Source organism: Stegostoma tigrinum, chromosome 34 (assembly GCF_030684315.1).
Source record: "Stegostoma tigrinum isolate sSteTig4 chromosome 34, sSteTig4.hap1, whole genome shotgun sequence".
In the NCBI taxonomy this organism is placed as follows: domain Eukaryota; kingdom Metazoa; phylum Chordata; class Chondrichthyes; order Orectolobiformes; family Stegostomatidae; genus Stegostoma; species Stegostoma tigrinum.
Window position 1 is genome coordinate 5965797 of NC_081387.1, and position 23391 is coordinate 5989187.

The 23391-nt window shown below is 43.1% G+C and overlaps 1 pseudogene; it reads right to left on the bottom strand.

Annotated features, from left to right (window-relative positions):
* Window positions 1-2880: 2880 nt before the first annotated feature.
* LOC125467711 (interferon-induced very large GTPase 1-like) lies at window positions 2881-18073 on the bottom strand (annotated as a pseudogene).
* Between the last annotated feature and the right edge of the window lie 5318 nt (window positions 18074-23391).

Consider the following 23391-nt stretch of genomic DNA (forward strand, 5'->3'; position numbering starts at 1 on the left):
TTCAGTGCGGTAGTGCCCTGTAACTGTAAATATTGCTATGACGCTCCCCCTTCTCCACACAATGTGCCTCAGAGAGGTGGAGGCAGGTTTCTCACCTCTCGCGCTGGATGGAATTGAGAACAGGGTGGCTGGTCTCATAAGGCACCTCCCTCAGACTTGAGTCTCTGCAGTGACAGCCATGGAAAAGATAGGGCAGGTAAGGGGTCTGGCAGAGGGGCTGGGGAATGGTTCTTAGAACCTTCATCTTTTTCATTGAAAGCTAGAATATATTCAGGTGGATTAGCCAGGTCTGGATGCTGGTTGGCAGCAACTATCCAATCCAGCTACTGTTGTGGCACCAGGGAGAATTTCCTGACAAGGGGATGTAGCTGCTCAGGTATTCCAAGGACATCAGTGCTCAAACTGTGAGCGCACTGCTCCAGAACACTGAATGAGCCTTGTACCCTTTGCATAGTCCCCCAGTGTGATTTTTACATTGAAAGAAAAGAAACACTAGGATAATTAGACCTAACAATTTGACATCAAAATCAGGCAGGTTCTGCCCAATGTCACAGCTATTTGTTCTCAATCAGCTCAGAAACAGCTTTTCTCTTTGGCTCCATGAAAATGATCACTCTGTTCCTCAGTTTGGGAAACCACATCAGCACAGCTCCCCCCACCCCAGATGGGCCACCATTCTTCACAAAAATAAACTAAATCATAGACTCTGATTCCAGATCTTTCAGTAACCCTGTCGCCTTGTTTAAAGCACCCTTTATCAGAAAGGTAATGTTTAGTGCTACTTCCAACATGATGTTGCTCAGCAGCAGGGACTTTGTAGACAGATCCTCTTGAAGAATGAAGTCCCCGTGAAATACAATAAGCCCACATGGAAGAAGATTGATGTGATCTATCTCTTTCGTGACTGGAACAACTAATCCCTCCTGAGATCTGACCAGTCATAAGGTTACTTCATATTTCCAACGATAACTGAAGCCTGTGCCCTGCTAATATGACCCCCTCAAAAAATATCTTTTCCTTTGGTGGTTTCATGTGTTGCTGCTAAAGAAAGCAAACGTTCCTGAGCCACAGACTCTGCTGTGATTCTGGATAAGTACATCACCAGTTGGCCTGTACTTGCTGTCTAATCAAGAGCCAGAGAATAGGACTTGAAATCAGCCACAGCCTCTTCATCCCAATATTCTGAGCTGTACTATCAATCCAGTCCAACACTGTCATGAACATGGATCATAAGGTCAGAGCACCAATAGGTGTATTGAACTTCTAATTTCAATATGTGTTTCATTTAACAAACAGGAGATAGAGCCAAAAGTGCATATAAACTCAGTCACTGTCTTTACTGAGATCTTGAAGTAAAGGTAAACAGGGGGATTTCAGACAACAAGCCTTCGAAGTGAAGGGAAGCAAGTCCAAACAAATAGGACTGAGATCCCTTATGACCACAAGGGACAGACTACATTGTTTTCAGCAGCAAACCAGACTATTTTCCAAACTGCAAATGTATTTTGCATTTTACCCTTTCAAGAACACAAGAAGACAAGGGTTTTAATAAATTAAAATCCTGACCATATGTGCTTGCAAGCGAAGATGTTTATCTGTACTAGTCTGGTTCAAGTGACTTCTGGACAAGGGTCACTGGACCTGAAACATTAACTCACTAATGCTGCTAGTCTTGTGAGTTTTTCCAGCATTTTATTGTGTCTCTGATTTCCAGCATCAGCAGTCTAATTTTTATTTTCGGTGTTTTCTGAAAGCTGCAGTTGTAGAACCATCAGCTGTAAACCCTGCATTCTAGGGAAAAGAATCTTTCTCTCACACTGCGTGCTGGAAGCCAGACTGCAAGCCAGTTTGAAAGGAAATGAAACAAACGAATTTCAATTCATCTGCAAACTTTAGAATCCAGAAGTTAACTGCAATAGGAGTGATAGCTTAGTGGTATTTTCACAGTCCTGTTCATCCAGAAACACAGATAATGTCCTGGGTATCTGGGTTCAAATCCTGGCATGGCAGATGATGGAATTTTACTTCAATAAGCATTTAGAATTCAGAGTCTGGGACTGCAAATCTATTGCCAATTGCCAGTGAAAAACCCATCTGGTTCATTAATGTCCTTTAGGGAAGGAAACTACCATCCTTACCTGGTCTGGCCCACATCTGACTACAGACCCACAGCAATGTGGTTGGCTCTTATCTGCCTTCTGTGCAATTAAGGATGGGCAATAATGCTGCCTGGTCAGCAATGTCCTCATCCTGTGAATGAATAAAGAAAAAGAACTATCCACATTCCATTATGTCTTCTTCATGAATAACACAGAAGCCAATCCCAATATCTTTTACCTTTTATCCTCACTCACTTTTCGTTTATAAATTGTGTCTATCAATGCAGGGTTACTTATCTCTTGTCACACTTAACAATTCACTCTCTTATCACGGCAGAAAGCCTGGTTTTAAAACACAAATTAGGTTAGTCTGCGAGAAACACATTCACAAGGGAAGGTTATCATCTCAAATAAACTTTGTTGTCACCAACCATGGGCCAGGAGGATATTCCTCCTCACCCAGTGCTTGGCAATTTGGAGTATCCAGTCTGCAGGCAAAATAAACTGGAGACTTGAACTGGGAACTCGTCATATTGACATGTTCTGAGGAGATGAAGTTTCTCTAGAGCCAGTAAAACTGCTCACAATAGTGCACTCCCTTCCAAACTCTGCCGCAAATTTAGGTTTGAGATTTATTTGTGCAGAGTTCACTTGTGGCATAACCGCTGTGAATAACGCTGTCTCCTTCATTGGCCTTGTGGAATTTGGTTGCTGCATTCTTTCAACTGCTCTTCGATATTACCTGCACACACCTCCCTTGAAATTCATATACTTTGCATGCTTAGCGTGTAATGTCATTCCATGTTGGCTTTTTCTCATGACAGGACTTGTTTCTCTGCAAGCCAGGCGTACTTATTTGGATTTCCTTTCTACAAAACATGAGGAAAAAAAAAAGACATGACAGTTCACATCCACTTTTATTCTGTTGTTTGTAGCAATTATTTTTGTCTTGTCCTTCTGTGGTAGGCCCTTCTGATAAAAACGTCCGATCACAAAGTGTGGGGCTGGATAAACACAGCAGGCCCAGCAACATCTTAGGATCACAAAAGCTGACGTTTTGGGCCTAGACCCTTCATCAGGAAAGGGGGAGGGGAAGAGGGTTCTGAAATAAAATAAATTGGAAAAGTTATGCCCAACCTGTGGGTGAAATATGGACAGAGATGAGAGTATTATGTGCAGTTCAGACCATTCATCAGAAAAGGGGGAGGGGGAGAGGTTAACCTCACTGCGAAGCCTCTTCCAGGGATGCCTAATCTGAAGAAGTTACCCTCCTCCCTATGGACAAACCTCAGGGAATCTCTCTCCCACTGCAACTCTTTTGTCGATCCGCCTTCCACTCTCTCCCTATTTATTTCAGAACCCTCTCCCCCTCCCCCTTTTCTGATGAATGGTCTGAACTGCACATAATACTCTCATCTCTGTCCATATTTCACCCACAGGTTGGGCATAACTTTTCTAATTTTCAATCCCATTCCTCTGAAAATAAATCCCTGAACTTTGTTCTTGATGTGGCCTTCATAATGTGTCAAATGATGCGGTGATTTATTTATGATAACAAGGTGCAGAGCTGGATGAACACAGCAGGCCAAGCAGAATCAGAGGAGCAGGAAGGCTGACATTTTGGGCCTTGACCTTTCTTCAAAAAGGGTCTGAAGAAGGATCTAGGCCTGAAACATCAGCTTTCCTGCTCCGCTGATGCTGCCTGGCCTGCTGTGTTCATCCAGCTCTACACCTTGTTATCTCAGATTCTCCAGCATCTGCAGTTCCTACTATCTCTGGTGAGTTATTTATGCCCTGATGTCACCCTGTTACAATGTACAATTTAGATTCATCATCTTTGAATACTGTTGGCTGATGCTAGTTGATTGTCTTGTGTTTTCAAGAACAAAGCCATTGAATATGACAGTGCATCACAGTTCACCATCATATTTCTACCTATTACTGTGTGCATCTACAGGAGCAGCTTGGAAATACAAGCCTCTTGCTATAGGGGAGATGTATCCAGCCTCCCATGTTCCACTAACTCCTCCATGAATGGCTCAGGTCTGTGTTTGTTTTTCAGTGTTTTTTGAACTCACGTTTCATTTATAATCTGTGTCTACCCAAGTCGGATTATTGTCTCTTCTCACATTTAATAATCACTCTTTTGTTATTTGGAAAATGCCTGTTTTTCCTAGGCTGATTTTGAAGCATAAATTCATCGGATATGGGAGAAAAACCTTTAGAAGTTAAGGGATTTTTATCAAAGGGATCTTGCGGTCACCAACTGTGCAGGCAGGTGAATATTTTTCCTCACCCAGTGCTTGGAAACTTGGAGTATCCAATCTGGAACCAAAATAAATTGGAAAACCTCATCCAGGAACTGGCCTTATCAACATGGTCTTCGGCCTAAGGTTGTTTTGTGATGAGTTCACTTGCCACTTAATTGTTGTAAATAGCACTATAAAATCTTCGTTCTTGGCCTTTTGAAATTTTTATATGTCCAAATTTAATAAAATGCTCTTGGGCATTATCTGCACACACCTTGCCTTGTAATTTTTCATATTTGACATGTTTTGCACTCAACTGTCATGTTTGCTTTCTTTTCGTGGCAGAACCTGTTTCTCCACAAATCAAGCGCAGCTATTTGCATTTCATCTCCATGAAACAAAACTGTTCATTTTTCTTTCATTAGAAACATGAAAGTTTATATCCATGTTTCTGTTGTTTGCAGCATCTATTTTTGTACTGTCGTTCTGTGGTAGACCTTCCAGATACAGACGTCTTTTGGTTTTCCCTGAAGATTTCACCATTGTGCAAAAGCAAAGTAAATATACCAGTCTCTTTTGAACGCATCAAGAATTTGTTTATTTTTCAATCCAAGTACAGGTGTTCACCCACATTCCTATCCAGTGAATTACGTAGAGTTTTTAGCTGCTGTCTCTCTCTCTCTCTCTCTTACTAAGCCCAGCAGGCTAACTTTCATGTCAACTAAAATAATATTGGCCTTTATCCAGGTAATAATGTTGATTCCCTATTCAAGGGATCCTGAAATGAATGGACAGTTTAAAGACTCATGATTTACCACACCACATTTTCAACACCTTTCTGAAACTTGGGAGGATGTGTGCCCGCTGTCATCACAGCTGCTTTCATCTTTGTCGGCTTATTTGAATACCTTTTGCCCTCTTCCCAGTGACACTTCCTGGGCCCCCTTTAACCTCTAACGATGAAACGGCCCAGGTTTGTTTATGCTATACCAGCCCAGTTCATCCCCTCCCCCCACTGCACCACACAACCAGCCCAGCTCTTCCCCCCCACCCACTGCATCCCAAAACCAGTCCAACCTGTCTCTGCCTCCCTAACCGGTTCTTCCTCTCACCCATCCCTTCCTCCCACCCCAAGCCGCACCCCCAGCTACCTACTAACCTCATCCCACCTCCTTGACCTGTCCGTCTTCCCTGGACTGACCTATCCCCTCCCTACCTCCCCACCTACACCCTCTCCACCTATCTTCTTTACTCTCCATCTTCGGTCCGCCTCCCCCTCTCTCCCTATTTATTCCAGTTCCCTCCCCCCATCCCCCTCTCTGATGAAGGGTCTAGGCCCGAAACGTCAGCTTTTGTGCTCCTGAGATGCTGCTTGGCCTGCTGTGTTCATCCAGCCTCACATTTTATTATCTTGTTTATGCTCCACTTGAGTCTCCCTTGGGATCCTTTCTAATCATCCTCTGTCATCACAGCCCTCTATTCCCTTCTCCTTCATTTAATTATTTAACTTCATGCTCAGAGCATCGGTCCAATTTGCTAACCCACCACACTCTGTTGGAAGTGAGTTCCATTTTCTCACTACTACTTGATAATTATGTAATATTGACAGCCTTTGGTGATGCTTCTCCCCAAAGAGGAAATTTTTTTTCTTGATCCACTCTGTCAAAAATGTTCATAATCTTACAGAACAATTTTTGAAATCAGCACTCTTTTCAGGAGGAAACAAACATAGCCCAGTCTTCCCTTCCTGATTTGCACATCCATGTGAACCTGGGATTGGTCCTGGTAAATCTTCTCTGCAGCTCCTCCATCCATTTCATAGGCTAGTAATCAAAACTATGCAATACTCTGATATCTGACCATATCCTCTACAAATTTGGCATAACTTCTCTCATTTTCAGTTTTTTCTCTATACAAATAAATCCCAGGTCTTTGTTTTTGTCGTGGCCTATGTTCCTGAATCAAATGACCTGGGGATTAGTTTACGTCCTTATATAACTTTGCTCCGCTAAACAGAATTACGTTCTTCAGTTTAAATACCCAGTCTCAAAGTTTGTATCACACATCCCTCCAAAGAAGAATGAAAGTGTACATTTGAAGCATTTTTATCTTTCACCAAAAAACTTCACTAAAAATTTGATGACGTACCAATAATAAGGACATATAAATATTAAGTACACAATGAGTTACACAGCAGCATATTTAAATGTGTTCATTTGTATCACTTTCCCCATTTCCTGCACAAGTTGTCTCCATAAAGTGTCTGCTATATTTTCTTTACCAGGCACATGAACAATTTTCAAATTCTACAGTTGGAGAATTAAGCTCCATAGAACTAATCATGAGTTTTCTATCCAAGGCTTTTCTAAGAAAATGAGAAGATTATCATCGATGTAAATAATAGTTTCTTCCATGTATTACAGATCAGTAAGTCTCACATCTGTCGTCTGCAAGGTGTTAGAAAGGATTCTGAGGGATAGGATTTATGACCATCTGGAAGAGCATGGCTTGATTAAATGCAGCCAACATGGCTTTGTGAGGGGCAGGTCATGCCTCACAAACCTTATCGAGTTCTTTGAGGATGTGACTAGAAAAGTTGATGAGGGTCGAGCTGTGGATGTGGTGTATATAGACTTCAGTAAGGCATTTGATAAAGTTCCCCATGGTAGGCTCATTCAGAAGGTCAGGAGGAATGGGATACAGGGGAACTTAGCTGCCTGGTTACAGAATTGGCTGGCTAACAGAAGACAGTGAGTGGTAGTAGAAGGAAAATATTCTGCCTGGAAGTCAGTGGTGAGTGGTGTTCCACAGGGCTCTGTCCTTGGGCCTCTACTGTTTGTAATTTTTATTAGTGACTTGGATGAGGGGATTGAAGGATGGGTCAGCAAGTTTGAAGATGACACAAAGGTCGGAGGGGTCGTTGACAGTATAGAGGGCTGTTGTAGGCTGCAGCGGGACATTGACAGGATGCAGAGATGGGCTGAGAGGTGGCAGATGGAGTTCAACCTGGATAAATGCGAGGTGATGCATTTTGGAAGGTCGAATTTGAAAGCCGAGTACAGGATTAAGGATAGGATTCTTGGCAGTGTGGAGGAACAGAGGGATCTTGGTGTGCAGATACATAGATCCCTTAAAATGGCCACCCAAGTGGACAGGGTTGTTAAGAAAGCATATGGTGTTTTGGCTTTCATTAACAGGGGGATTGAGTTTAAGAGTCGTGAGATCTTGTTGCAGCTCTATAAACTTTGGTTAGCCCGCACTTGGAATACTGCGTCCAGTTCTGGTCGCCCTATTATAGGAAAGATGTGGATGCTTTGGAGAGAGTTCAGAGGAGGTTTACCAGGATGCTGCCTGGACTGGAGGGCTTATCTTATGAAGAGAGGTTGACTGAGCTCGGACTTTTTTCATTGGAGAAAAGGAGGAGGAGAGGGGAACCTAATTGAGGTATACAAGATAATGAGAGGCATAGATAGAGTTGATAGCCAGAGACTATTTCCCAGGGCAGAAAAGGCTAACACGAGGGGTCATAGTTTTAAGCTGGTTGGAGGAAAGTATAGAGGGGATGTCAGAGGCGGGTTCTTTACACAGAGAGTTGTGAGAGCATGGAATGCGTTGCCAGCAGCAGTTGTGGAAGCAAGGTCATTGGGGTCATTTAAGAGACTGCTGGACGGACATATGGTCACAGAAATTTGAGGGTGCATACATGAGGATCAATGGTTGGCACAACATCGTGGGCTGAAGGGCCTGTTCTGTGCTGTACTGTTCTATGTTCTATGTTCTATGTTCTATATTTCAAAATGATGCACAGCCAACTAAAGACTTCGTGTCTTCTTTTCAATGGTTGAATTTTTTATTGTAGTTCATTTCTTTGAAAAATAACTGACAGACTATTTAATCCCAACTTCATCATTTTTCAGGCAAATAACTGATAATGCGAGCATTACCAGCCAATTTCAATGATCTCACACAATTTAGTGCAGCTGAAACTGCTGCAGTTGTAAGCATGACATTTACCTTCCCAACGTGCTCTTGCATCCATTCAAATAAGCTGCCTCTTTTCAACAGATTTGTTCAGGGACCAGTGATATTGCTGAAATTGGAAGAAACTTGCAACAGGATCCACTCATGGCAACATGATGGAAAGTTTCACTTTAGGTCTTAGTTATGGAAAAATTTAAATTAACTTGTACCTTTATTTCTTGCGATACTACTTGGCCTTGTCCCACTGTATGGTCAAACCAGTCACCTTGACCTTGGCAAATTTATTCTCCACCAAATTTATAATCAAATTGGCTTTTTGTAGCCAATCAAACAATTTTGCCAAGTGATGTAAATGTTCTTCCATGGTTTAGCTAAAGACAATCAAATTGTCAATGTAAACAGTAGAGTTACCAATTCAATTGATGACTTTATTGGTTAATCATTGAAATATTCATGATGCATTACTGATTCCAAACAGAATGACTTTACATGAGTAAATTCCAGTTGATATTTCTTTAGCTCTCTCAGTTAAAGAAGTTTGTTAATCCACTTTTAGTAAGTGGATTTTTGAGATTAATTGTGTGTCTCTTATTCACTTGATACAAAATTCCAGTCTTGGTTTCAGTTATGAGTTTGCTTTCAGTACAGTGTGGACTTTATGACAATCAACAAAAAATCTCTGTGATGATCCCCAAGATCCTGGCCTGATTTTGAAGACTAACTTTGATTTAGTCGAGACTCCATGACTAATGTGTAGAAACATAGGAACAGAGGTAGACCATTCAGCCCCTCAAGCAGATCTACCATTCAAAAGAATCATAGCTGATTCGTGGCCTAATTCTACATACCTGCCATTGGCCCATAACCCTTAATACCATTGTTAAATAAAAACAGTTGTCTATCTCAGATTTAAATTTAGCAATTGAGTTAGCATGGATCGTAGTTTGAGGAAGACAGTTTCAAACCTCTACTACGCTTTGAACATAGAAGTGCTTTCTAACATCTCTCCTGATCGAATTGGCCCTAATTCTTGGGCCATGCCCCCATTCTAGAAATTTCACTCAGTAGAAAATTGATCAGAGTTTCCCTTAACCTTCTAAATTATAGAGAACAAAGGCTAAATTGGACTAATCTTTCTGCGTAATTTAACCCCTGAAGTCCAGGTATCATTCTTGTAAACCTGCGTTGAACTCCCTCAAGGGACAAAATATCTTCGCTCAGGTGTGGTTCCCAGATCTGTTCACAGTTCTCTAAGTGCAACCTAACTGGGTTTTGTAACAGTGTAACATCTGGGTCCCCATACTCCAACCCTTTAGATATGAAGGCTAGCATTCCATTAAGCTTCTTGATTATTTTCCACACTTTTGTTTTCATACTTTAGAGTGCTGTGCACCTGAACCCATAAATCTCATCGGACATCCACCATATCTAACTTTGTGTCTTCTAAAAAGTACCCTTCTTCCCCCACCTTGCTAATCCTGTCACCCCGCTACTCCCAAACCCTAGTGATCTCCTACTTGCCCCCAGTACCAAACACTTGCAGCCTCTCTATTCCCCCACCCTTCTTGCAGTCTCTATCTTCACGTTCAAACCTCCCACTCATTCCCAGATCCCTCTGTACAGATCCTGAACCAGTTGGCAGCCACTTGACAGAAAAACATTTCCCAGTGCACCTCCCTGCCCAACTTGAATATCTATCAGTACTAGATCTGCTGAGTTTCTGTTTCAAATCTCCAGCATCTGTAGTCTTTTGTTTATTTGAGTATCCATCAACTTGCTCCTTAATTTCCTGTTATATCTCATTTAGTGTATCAATGTGAATCTCAAGGAGCCTTAGTTCCCAAAATGCGATGGAGTGTTGGAGCTCAGGTCAGTCACAGTTGTGATTGCCCATGCGGACTCTGATGTCCTAGGTGTCAACCTTCCTTTTGATATATGGAATATGCCTTTCCAAGCTCCTTTCTTAAAGTGGGTAATCATACCGCACTGTCAGAGTTCTGAGACGCAGTCCCCTGGAGGGTTTTACTGTGAGACAGTCACACTGCCTGTGCTTGGTCACACGCAGATGCATATGTGCCCTGTTGTCAGAAACAGGCTGAAGCTACACAAACGGTTGAACTATTGGCCAGACCCAGGTTCAATGGAGATTGAGGCTTCTACATCATTGCAATGGTGAGAGGCAGCTGCCAATGGGTTCAAGAGGTGTGCAGAGGGATCTGCAAATGAACATATAAACATATATTTTAGATTTCTCAGAATATCAATGAAAAGGAGACATAAATTAGATATTATGTTATAGCCAATGTATTCCAGAACAGCAAATGTGTTCTTGATGTTGAGACGATGATATGATTTTGAAAGCAAGGCTTAACATAGAGTCATACAGCACGAAACAGACCCTTCAGTCCAAACAGTCCATGCTGAATATTATACCAAACTAAACTAGTCCCACCTGCCTACTCCTGGACCATATTCCTCCAAACCTTTCTTTTATGTATCCATCCAATGTCTTTTAAATGTTGTAACTGTGCACGCTTCCACTGCTTCATTCCACATGTGTAAAAAATTTGCCTCTTATGTCTTTTTAAACCTCTCTCCTCTCACCTTAAAAACGTGTCGCCGAGTCTTGGAATTTCCCATCATAGGAAAAAAAACAACTACCACGAACTCTATCTATAGCTCTCATAATTTTATAAACTTCTTTCAGGTCACCTCTCAACCTCCCACTGAGTCTACACCTCAGTGAAGAATGTCCCAGCCTATCCAGCTTTTCTTTACAAATTAAACTTTCTATTCCAGGCAACATCCTGGAAAATCTCTTTTGAGCCCTCTCCAGTTTAATAATGAAATAAAGTTTTCTTTCCTCCGTTTGCAGGATTGAAAAGAAGTAAAAATAAAACAGCCATAGCAGTATGTTACTTTACTCTGTTGTAGCCCATCACCAAGTGAGGTCTAGATATCTGGTTACATTCACATATTTGCAGCCAGAATTAGCAGAGAATCAACAGCCAGGGTTCCAAGATTTTGCAGAAAGAACAGAAAAGCAGGACAAATTGATACTTTTTTCAAAGGTCTGCCTTAGGTACCATTGTCTTAATGACCTTATTCAGTGCTGGATCATTTTAGGATGAAAGGAAAATATACAATATCTTTTAGTCCCCAGTTTTCTTCTCTGTCTCAGATACTTTAGCGATCTGCTTCTCGCCGAGAATTGTACATTTGTTTTAACTCTAAATTGCCCCATGGTTAGTGCCCAATCATTTTTTGATGGAGGATCAATAATTTACGGAAAGATTAATTGCTCAAGGAAGCAATTCACCCAAAATATCACGGGACTGACAGCCAAAAATGTCAAAACACGTTTAATTTTTAAAATGTTTACTGCCACCCACATGTGAAGCGGATGACCAAAATCATGTGCCTGAAATGGAAGCCCCTTTGCCAAATGGCTATGAGGAAAATGACCCTGTTTTCTTCTTTCTGGCTAATTCTTTACACATGGGAACTAATGAGGCATATTGATTTTCATCACTTGTAAAACAAAGCTAGAACAGTTCAACAGAAAGGTCATTTTGCAAGAAACTCCTTCAAATTGATTAAATAGACTGGAAAATCCCTCAGAGCTGCTCTCACTCCCAAACCATAACCTGGACAGAAGGAGTGGGTTTCGAGCAGAGTTGGAGTGACAGTATTCATAGTTCCATGGAATTTCCCATCCATTATACGAATCACCTTGAGCTCAGATTGTGAGGAGAATATTTGGATAAGGATCATGATACCCCTAGCAGCTGAGCTTGTATATGGGTGCTGGCCCAGCCAATTTTGCTCTGAGGAAAGATGGTCACTCTCAATACTATCAGAGCTCTGAAAATATGGGCTCAGCCAGAAAGAGAGCAGAGGGCAAGTAGGAGCTGCAGGATAGAGTCAGCTGCAGGACCTTGGAACATCATTTAAAGGAATGAAAGTGGGAAAGCTTTTTCAGTTCAGTGCTTAAAAATAACAAGGTAATAGAACTCATCAATCTTCACATATCATTTATCTTCAATGTCTTTTACAACCTGATTGCAGGGCAAAACTCCAACTAGAAATGCTGTCTGCTGGTTTCATTGAATATTTATCTGCAAATTCAGAGTCGTATTTGTAGAAACCCCATTTCCAAAAGGCCGATGTTTCGATGCTGATATCAGCTGGAATACTCCAGTGACTGTACTAGTCATTGAGAGCCCTGTAATTCCTGTGAGGAAATGGTTTCCAGTCAGTATCTTTATTCAAGAAACTGCCATCACCCACAATACACTTTGTACAATTCTCTGATACCGGTATCTGAGTAATGATGTATCTGTATCCATTTAACCCTTGGTTCTGGTGATTATGCATGTTCCAACAGTGTTGGACAACTTGTTTGTCAGCCAATCTTTCTTAAAAGACACTGTGTTTTGTATATATTGGTAATATTCCTCAAAACTGTCTCTCTCCTTCAAATGTAGCATTTGGAGCCATTTGGAAGATCTTCCTGGACAAGAACTTCCCTCCTTTGCAGTCACACCTCATTTACTGAACAATTCTAATCACAGTTTGTTGCCGACAGCTGGGATTATGGCTGGGTTCAGGTAACTTTCATTGAACAGTTCTCTGTTTGATTTGATCTTTTTCCCAGAAGGTGTCATTAGAGCTTTGGCAATAAGGTGCTTTCTCATTTTGCAAAGGAGATCATAGTTCTTCAGGAATTTTTTGCACATTTCCTCATATTTTTCAATGGCAAATCCACATATGTGAAGTTTAAAATACACCCTGAAACTCTGAGTAGAAGTGAATTTCTGATCTTGGCATTTCTGGACTTTTTCATCTATGACTCTCAAGAGTTCTTTGCAATGATTTGAAACATAGTCCTATTTATGGTCTGCTGCCTGATTCATAAACTATTGACAGTCACTCATCCATCGATCACACAGCTCCTGGGCTCTTTCAATATCTTTTTCAATTAGCTTGGAACATGTATAAATTCTAACCTTAGAATATGTGTAGAACAGTATGAACCTATCTAATTTGGAGATTTATAACATTAATTTCATGGGTTTTCTTGCTAAATTTCTCATTGATGAGTTCAGTGTCTGAGGGGCATGTTGGGGTGTAGACTCAGTTCCATATCCTTCATAATATCAGTTCTCAGGGTGATGCAAGTTAAATATTGAAATTGTTTCCAGCCACATTTTTTCAAATACTTTCTTCAGTTGTCTTTTACCTTTTTTCTTACTTTGATGTCCGCATTGCTTCAGAAATTTATTGACCTGTTCTCCAATCTGACTCTGATACTTGTCCTTAATATCATTCAGCTTCTGCAGAGCCCACCTCTGCTCTGCATCATCACACTTCCTGTCCATGTACATCCCACTTTCAATGGTCAGGAAGTTGATGCTCCAGGCAAAATCCTCCCTCTATTTTTCAACAAGGCTTGAGTTATTACCACTGGAATAATATTCTGATAACTGCAGGAGACCATTTTCTTTCTGTTCATTCAGCAAGGCTATGTATCCTCTTTCAAAAATCAAGCTTCAATTTCTGGACACTGCTTTGCATTAAAAATTCAGTTTTGTGCCTTTTCCAGGTGGGAATGTACCAGTGTCCTCAGTTCCCAACCCAGGTCTGTGTATGGGACAGAAAGGTCCTTGTAAGCTTCAGCCGCCAGACTAGAAACTGAAGATGAAATTCTCATATTTCACTGTCTTCCACAGAGAGTAAGTCCACTGGATTAACTCAGAGATGGTCAACAATCTCTCTTTATTTCTCTTCTCTTTCAGATTCTGAAAAATCCTGTTCTTCAGCTCAAATACCCTGTGACTACAGGCCCCTATTGACAGCTGCCATGAGAGGATTCCCATGCCACAGCCCTGGGATGTTCCAGTTATTCTCCATTGCACCATACTCCAACACATCCGAGAACTTGATGAACTCTCGATCCTCTGATATTCTGATCATGAGCAGCCACGTCACTTACATTCTGGTGAACAAAATAACAAACCGGCCTTTTCCCCACTTCTCTCATCCGTATAAATGCATGGACCACTATCTGCAGCACATCCTGCATCTCAGTAGAGTTTTCCATGGCCATGTTTATCAATGTGACACGGCCTAACCCGATCACAAGGGTGGCAAGCTCATTGTCATGGTGCTGTCAATTTCTGACAGCCCTGGTGCTTTCAGCCCCACAGTAGTGATCACCATGATGTACCCACAGCCCAGTTCCATCTACAGATTTCCTGTGATCTTAATGAGCTGCATGTAGGCCCCATGGGTACATTGCCCACTGCTCACAGCAAAATGCAAGCCAAACGTGGTGTTGAGATGTGTGGACATGCCTGTGCTCTGTACTCCCAACACCATCAACACAAACACACTGGCCTCTCTGCCAATCCTGTCTTCAACTGCCTTTAGTATATCAGTGACCCACTGTAAAGGGATGTTGGAAGCATCTCCATTGTTGAGCTCCAGAGGGAACCCATCCAACATCAGGTGAAGAGCAGTGTGGAGTAACATTTGCATAAGGTATCTGTTTTCCTCATTGTGATCTTTTTGTTTTATCAAAGCTTCACAGATTAGTCCAATTTCTCGCATCAAGTGTTCGAGTCCAAGGGAGCTGGCTGTTACCTCTTTGTCTAATTCCTATAACTGTTCACTGGTTGTAGAATCTTTCTGCTTTGGTGACTGTCCCTGAGATTTCTGATCCAGAGCTTTGTATTTTTTCACATAAAACAGACAGAGTGCCCCTCAATCTGGAATCCGCTGAATTTCACCCACTGCATGAAATATTTCTCTGTCTGTCAGGGCCTCATGAATATTTTCATATCAGCTGATGTACCTTGCACTCACTACTGCTTTTGAAGTTTCTTTTTTTTCTTCTTCAAGGTCATTACAACATTTTTGTGTTGGAATTTTCTATCCCTGCTTTGGGTGACTTTTTTTGTTTTCTCTATTTCGGAAACTTGTTGCCAAGTGAAACCCTGAAAAGGCATGTTTTCTGATTTGTATTGGTTAAAGGCATTTCAGTTCTTAGAATTAGAAATGTTTCCAGATCTTGCTTTACTCTGTGAACATAGCTTGTCACCCTCATCTGTTTCAATCCCCATATCCCTTGCAGCTATTATCAGTTTCTCCAGGCTCCTGGGCCCAGACTATTTGCCTGTTGATGGGTTATTTCCAAGGCTTTTTTCAATGTGAGTCATAGTGTCTCATTAAACTCTGCATTGAAGACTGAGGGAATTTTTATTTGCTTTTCTCCTTGTGCTATTTTGAACAAAACCAAATATTTGAACACATGTTGTGGTAAATCAGTGTTCATAATAAAATGATCGTTCTGAGTGTACTGTAAGTGCATGAGGCATAACAGATAAAACAGATGAACTAAGAGCATGGATTACTGCATGAAATTACGACGCTTTTGACATCACAGAGATATGGTTAAAGGAGGAGCAGGAGTGGCAGCTTAAGATTCCAGGATCTCGCTGTTTTAGCCGGGACAGAAAGGGAAAGCAAAGGGGTGGGGAAGTTGCATTGCTGATAAGGGATCACATCACATGTGCTGAGGGAGCAGACATCAAAGCAATATTGCAGGGAGGCATTATGGGTGGAGTTCAGGAATAGGAAGGATAAACTCACAATGCTGGGAGTTTTCTATAGAATTCGCAACAGCCCACCTGAGACAGAGTAGCAAATATATCGTCAGTTACTAGAAAGGTGTGAAAAAACTTGGCTGGTAGTGGTGGGTGACTTTAACTTTCTGCTTATTGACTGGGACTCCCTTAGAGCCAGAGGCTTGGGTGGAGAGCAATTTGTTAGATGTGTCCAGGAGGGCTTTTTGAGACAGTATGTTGACAATCTAACCATAAAGAAGGCCACACCAGGCTTGGTATTAGGGGATAAGCCAGGACAAGTGATCAATGTTTCAGTAAAAGACCATTACTCCATTAGGTTTTGAGTAGTCATGGGCAAGGATAAGAGTGGCCCTCAGGTGAGGTTACTTCATTGGGCAAGAGCTAATTACATCCACATTGGACAGGAACTGGGTAATGTGGGTTGGGAGCAGTTATGTGAGGGCAAAGCTATGTCTGACTTTTAAAGACAAGTTGATGAAAGTATAGGACGTACACGTCCCTGCAACACTGAAGGACAGCAACGGCAGGATCCAGGAATCATGGATGACAAGGGAAATTGTAAACAGAGTCAAAAGGGAAAAAGAAGCATATGATAGGTCTAGGCAGCTACAAATTGACAAAGCGCTGCAGGAGTATAGAGAAATTAGGAAGGAACTTAAACGCAGAATTAGGAAAGTTAGAAGGGGCCATGAAATATCTTTAGCTGACGTTGGGGGGGGCGGTGGTGTGGAGAGCAAAGAGAATCCCAACACTTTCTATGCATATACTAGAAGAAAGAGGGTAGCAAGGCAAAGAGCAGGCCCTCTCAAGGACCGAGGAGGGAAGTTATGTATGAAGCCCCAGGAAGTGGGAAATATCCTACAAGTACTTTGTATTGGTTTTCACCAAGGAGAAGGCCATGACTGATGTTCAGGTCAGGGATGAGTATGTGAACGTCAATATATTAGGGAGAAACTTTTGGGGAATGGTTTACCAGGATGTTGGCTGGTATAGAGGATTTTAGCTATGAGAAAAGTTAGAATAGACTGGGTTTGTTTTCACTGGATCACCGGAGGTTAGAGCAGGAGGGAAGGGCAACTTGTTAGAAATTTAAAAGACTGTGAATGGCATGGATAGAGTGGAAAGTATGAGGCTTTTTCCCAGGGTGGACAGGTCAATTACTAGGGGGCACAGGTTCAAGGTGCAAGGGGGAAGTTTAAAAGAGATGTGTGAGTGCCTAGAACGCATTGCCAGAGAAGGTGGTGCAAGTAGACACAATCGCAGCATTCAAGAAACACCTGGATGATTACATGAATCGGAAGGAAGCGGAGGGTGAAGGATCCTGAAAGTGAAGTTAGTTTTAGTATGGAAGGGCAAAATGTGGCAGTACAAGCTTGGAGGGCTGAATGGCCTACTTCTGTGCTGTATTGTTCTTTGTTCTTTATTTTGACTGACAAAGACCAGCTGATGACATATTTAAATTCGAATAATCTCTGCAAAGGAGTTAAGAAAAGACTTTACTTGTAAGCATCCCGATTATGGGCTTAAAGGGATCAAATATATTCTGTTCCCACTGTTACCCATCAAGATGTAACAATGTTAATTACTAATGTCAATCATTCGTGTGTTCTAAGCTGGGGAAATTTCATTATTCTCCCAGTTGTAAAATCCTGAGCACTGATCTTTGAATTCTCTCTCAGCTTCGACCTCAAGCTCCAGGCTCAAAGAACTGCAGCTTCCCCTACGCCACACTCTCCCCTGTATTCCTCTGGGAGTAGTGAGAGGTAAAAGATGGGGACTTGACCCAATTTCAGTCCTTGCAATTTCCCATTCCTTTCAGTAACACACAACAAACAGTGATAGAGTGAAGCTGAGGTGGTAAACTATCTGTGTCCTCCCCATCCAATCTACACTCAGTGTTACACTGACCACAGAGAAGGGGTATTTGAGGTGATACAATATTCAATGCTGGTGCTTGTTTGCAAATGTTTACATGCATTAAATGAGCAGAATTTTATTTAAATGGATTGTGTACACTAGACTGATTAGCAGAGGAGTTGGGAACCAACTTCTCTTTGAGGACGCTCTTTTTCTCTTGACTCTTCATTTCAGCCATTGTTTTATGCACTAACTTCCAGATGTTTCAACCAAACACAAAGGGTTGGAATGATGACCGGTGAGTTCAGTCAAAGGAAGCAGTCCAAATTAAAGGAGCCACAGCAGGGGTTTGAAGACACCACAAAGCTGGTTTGGAGGGTGAAATATAAGGAGGATGCAGAGATGCCTCAGTGTGATTTGGGCAAGTTGAATGAGTAGGTATATGCTTAACAGATGAAGAATAATTTGGATAAATGTGAGGTTATCCACTTTGGCAGCAAAAATAGGAAGACAGTTTACTATCTGAATGGCAACAGATTGGAAAAGAGGGGAGATGCAATGAGACCTGGGTGTTCTTGTATGCCAGTCTCTAAACGTAAGCATGCAGGTGGGGGAGAAGGTAAATGGTATGTTGGCCTTCACAGTGAGGCAATTCGAGGACTGGAGCAAGGGTGCCTCGCTGCAGTTGTACAAGGTCTTGATGAATCCACTCCTGGAGTCTCGTGTGCAGTTTTGGTCTCCTTATCCAAGGAGAGATGGTCTGATTGTGGAGGGAGTGCAATAAAGGTTTACCAGCCTAATTCCTGGAATGGCGGGACTGACATATGAGGAGAGAGTGTATTGTTTGGGGTTATATTTGCTGGAGTTTAGAAGAATGAGAGGGGATCTCATAGAAAATCTTTAAAATTTTAACAGGGCTGGACAGGGCAAACACAGGAAGAATGTTCTCTTTGAAATGGGTGTTCAGAACTAGGACATAGTCTAAGTATATGGGCTACAAATGGATAAAAATCGCTTTAAAGTCCGAGATGAGGAGAAATTTCTTCAGCTGAAGAGTGGAGGGCCTGTGGAATTTCTGCCATTGTTAATAATTGAGGTCAAAACATTGAATGTTTTCAAGGAATTAGACATAGTTCTTTCAGGCGTGCAATCAACACCAAACAATGTATATAGTGCCCAAGCAGGGGTACAGGGAGATGGGATTCCATTGCATGCCTGTGTATCTTTCAACTGGTGCATGACATCGGGTCTGAACACCGCCACTTTCAGGCGGTGGGTGGCATCAGCCAGGAGCTGGATGCCCACTGCTGCTCTGCTTGCCAATTTCTGCGGCAACACCCGGCCCAGGCTTCTGCCACCCAGCACCTAGCCCTGGTCTCCTCCCACAGACCAATCCTCACACCACACATCCCCATCTCCCCCTGCATGTAGCCTAGGCCTCCACCACCCAGCACCCAGCCCTGGGAGGAGGCTCGACATATAGGTATTGCTGCAGAGTGTGAAGGTGGGAGTTTGCCACATTGGTGTGGAGGCCCATCAGTGACTGACCATCCTCCTCAATGGGGAGACACAGACCTCTGCTGCTAACCAGTGCATCTTTTTGTTGCATAAGAAATGAAACAATATTCGTCTGGACTTTTGAAATAACACCAGGAGGATGGGTAAATTGTGTTTGTTATTCCAGAGTCACATTTGAGAACAGCAAAACTCCCAGTACTGTCCTTTGACAATCATTGCTTCCTGCTGGCTGCCACTAACTACTCTCGAAACTTCTTTTCTGCACTTTGTCTTTTAGTTGGCAAATTATTCATTCCCTCACAGATTAGCCTGTTCTAATCTTATTCATTTATCTGTTACAAGGTCAGGCATCAGAATGTCAGCAAAAAGTGACAGAAATTTCAATGTTTAATACGGATAAATGATCTGCAACTGATGAACAAAGTGAAAGTTAAAAACAGTGAAACTGCACTACTGAGATAGTAGGAACTGCAGATGCTGGGGAATCCGAGACAACAAGGTGTGGAGCTGGATGAACGCTGAAGGCCAAGCAGCATCTTAGGGGCAGGAAAGCTGACATTTTGGGCCTAGACCCTTCATCAGAAAAGGGTCTAGGCCTGAAACATCAGCCTTCCTGCTCCTAAGATGCTGCTTGGCCTGCTGTGTTCATCTAGCTCCACACCTTGTTATCTCGGAATCTCTGCTGCTGAATCTCCCCGAGACATTGGCAACCCCTGTACTGGTTTGGAATGTTGCTTACCTGTAATACAGCTGATTGAGTGAGCATCAATTGTAAATGATCTTTATTTGCATCAAATAACAGCATATCTGATCCACCCAACACGAGGCATTTAGTCACTGAATTTCCCCAAGCTTGACATTATCCCTCAACCATGTAAGAGAATCTGAGCTCATCCTGACTTTCTACTTTGGAGGCTGTGAATGCAGGAGATGACATCTCAGTGAATGCACTGATAGTAGGAACCGCCAATGCTGGAGAATCTGAGATAAAACGGTGTGAAGCTGGATGAACACAGCAGGCCAAGCAGCATCAGAAGAGCAGGAAAGTTTGACGTTTCAGGTCAGGACCCTTCTTCATAAATGGGGGAGGGGAAAGTGATTCTGAAATAAATAGGGAGAGAGGTGGAGGCGAATAGAAGATGGAGAAAGGAGAAGATAGGTTGAGAGGAGACGGGCAGGTCAAAGATGCAGGGTTAGATCCAGTGAAGGCGAATGTAGGTGGGGAGTTAGGAAGGGGATAGGTCAGTCCAGGGAGGACGGACAGGCCAAGGAGTCGGGATGAGGTTAGTGAGTAGGAGATGCGGGTGGGGATTGAGGTGGGAGGAATGGTTAGGGGGGGGGGTACTAGCTGGGCTGGTTTCGGGATGTGGTCAGGGGAAGGGAGATTTTGAAGCTTGTGAAGTCCACATTGACCCCACTACCAAAGACATTTCTTCCTCCACACCCTTATGTGCTTTCCGGAGGAACCGCTCTCTCCGTGACTCCCTTGTCTGCTCCGCACTCCCTTTCTGCTCCACTCCCCCAGCACTTTTACCTGCAACCGAAGCAAGTGCTACACCTGCTCCAATAGCTCCCCTCTCACCCCCATCCCAGGCCCTAAGAAGACTTTTCACATCAAACAGATGTTCACCTGCACATCTGTTAATGTGGTATACTATATCCGCTGTTCCCGTTGTGACCTCCTCTACATCGGGGAAACCAAGCGGAGGCTTGGGGACCGCTTTGCTGAACATCTATGCTCAGTTCGCAACAAACAACTACACCTCCTATTTCAACTCCCCCCACCCCCACCGCTCCTCAGATGACATGTCCATCCTGGGCCTGCTGCATTGCCACAATGATGCCACCCGGAAGATGCAGGAACACCATCTCATATTTCACTTGGGAGCCCAGTGTGGACTTCATAAACTTCAAAATCTCCCTTCCCAAAACCACATCCTGAAACCAGCCCAGCTAGTCCTTACCTCCTTAACCATTCCTTCTACCTCAAGCCCCACGCCCATCTCCCACACACGAACCTCGTCCCGCCTCCTTGACCTGTCCATCCTCCCTGGACTGACCTATCCCCTCCCTAGCTCCCAACCTACATTCACCTTCACAGGCTCTAACCCCGCCTCTTTGACCAGTCTGTCTCCTCTTACCCTATGTTCTCCTTTATCCATCTTCTATCCGCCTTCCCCCCCTCCCTATTTATTTCAGAATCCCCTTCCCCTCCCCCATTTCTGAAGAAGGGTTTCGACCCAAAACACCAAACTTTCCTGCTCCTCTCTTGCTGTTTGGCCTGCTGTGTTCATCCAGCTCCACACCGTATTATCTCAGTGATTGCACTGGTCTTTTTCACCACACGACAACAATTACTTTTCGCTGGATGATGCACACATCATGTACTGATCGAGGAAATATCTACATGGATTTGGCAGCTTAGACTGTGAATGCGATTGAGCTGTCAGTGTTTAGGATTGCAAGGGTGTGCCTTTATATTCATGTGAGAAAGTGTACAGGTGTATGGTCAGTGGCTGTGTGTGAGTTTGAGACTAGTTATTGAACATGTGAATGTATGACACTAATATTAACCAATGTGTGTGCACCTCTGAGTGTGAGATGAGATCAAATACTCAAGCAGAAACGAGTAGAAGACAAAGTTTGTGAATCTAAGACTGTGCGTGTCTGAATAGGTGCATGAAAACTGCTTGTAGGTGAGGGGTATTCTAGACCTGTGGCTCTCCAGTCGGTTGGAGAGCAAACATGCTTTGCTCCTGTGCTTTGAAAGATGCACTCATTGAATGGCAGTTGCCTGGTGCGAAGTTTAAATTCACCTGGAAACTACTGGAATCTGGAATTTTCCAAAAAAGTCCTGAAATCTGAGTTAAAGCTGGAGACGTTGACTCACTTAGTTGATCAGTCAGCTTAGCAAAATTTCAGGGAACCAAACCCGCCTTAATTTCATACGAGTTATAAAACTATAAAACATCAAAATCACTCACATTGAGTGTCTCCAGATAATCACACCGATGCCTCCTGACACCAAATTCCACCCTCACCCCACTGCAACTCGATCACCCATCCAAGATATGACATCTGCCCCGGAATGTTGTCCTCTGGCCATCCCCGGTCCCCCCACCCTAATGTATCCTGAGCAAAACGTCCCCTTCTGAACCATGGCACACTCATCACCAACTGCCCACAACTTAGATCCTAGATACTATCCCACTCAAACAGTCCCCTCCCACACTGACACCTGAGACATCCTCACCCCTCACTTACCCCCATGTACATAGCTCCTCTTCCACAAGCCTTCTTCTCTTGCTTTCTCCCAGTAGTCTGTCTGAGATGGTCTGGGACTTTTGAACTGTATTTACTTAGCGGAGTAAAGCAGTTGTTGCCCTAACAGGGAGGAGTGACATCGAGGAAAATTCACTCCAATGCTGTTTTTGTGCCTCGTTCAACTGCAACCACTGGAATGAACCTTCATAGAAAGTTGGATCTTGCAAAAGTAAAGAGATAACATTTTGTCAAATGCAAGTTAGAGGATGGTGAATGAGGTCACTGCCACTTTCAGTCTCTGCTTAATTAGGCCCAGGGCAGGAGAATTCATTAACTTGCTTCCTGCGCAGCCACAATTCAGTGGTCAATAAGGGGCCTCCTACTATTACCAGGGAGGGGCACTCACCGCAAGGAGAACCCTGAAAAGCAAACTGTCGACTTAACTTCTGGGCTACCAAGAGATGATCGCTCGCTCATAGACAATTAACCCCTGAATAAAAGTCCCAGCTATGGAAAGGGAGGGGGGCCTCTGGGAACCACAAAGTGTCCTTTGCTGTTGGCCCCACCTTTTCCTCCTGCAGTCCACCACTTAGTGACTCCCATTCTGTCTTCATTGGCGTGGTGTAAGCCTCGAGGCCCAGGGACACTGGTAGATGCTCTGTTCGCAGCAGGCCACAGTTCCCACTCTCACTGCTGAGCAATACGTTGCTGCCAGTTTCTGATCAGTCAGCAGCCCTTGGGCCTGTGGGCTTTGTGTCCCCGAGGTCACGGATT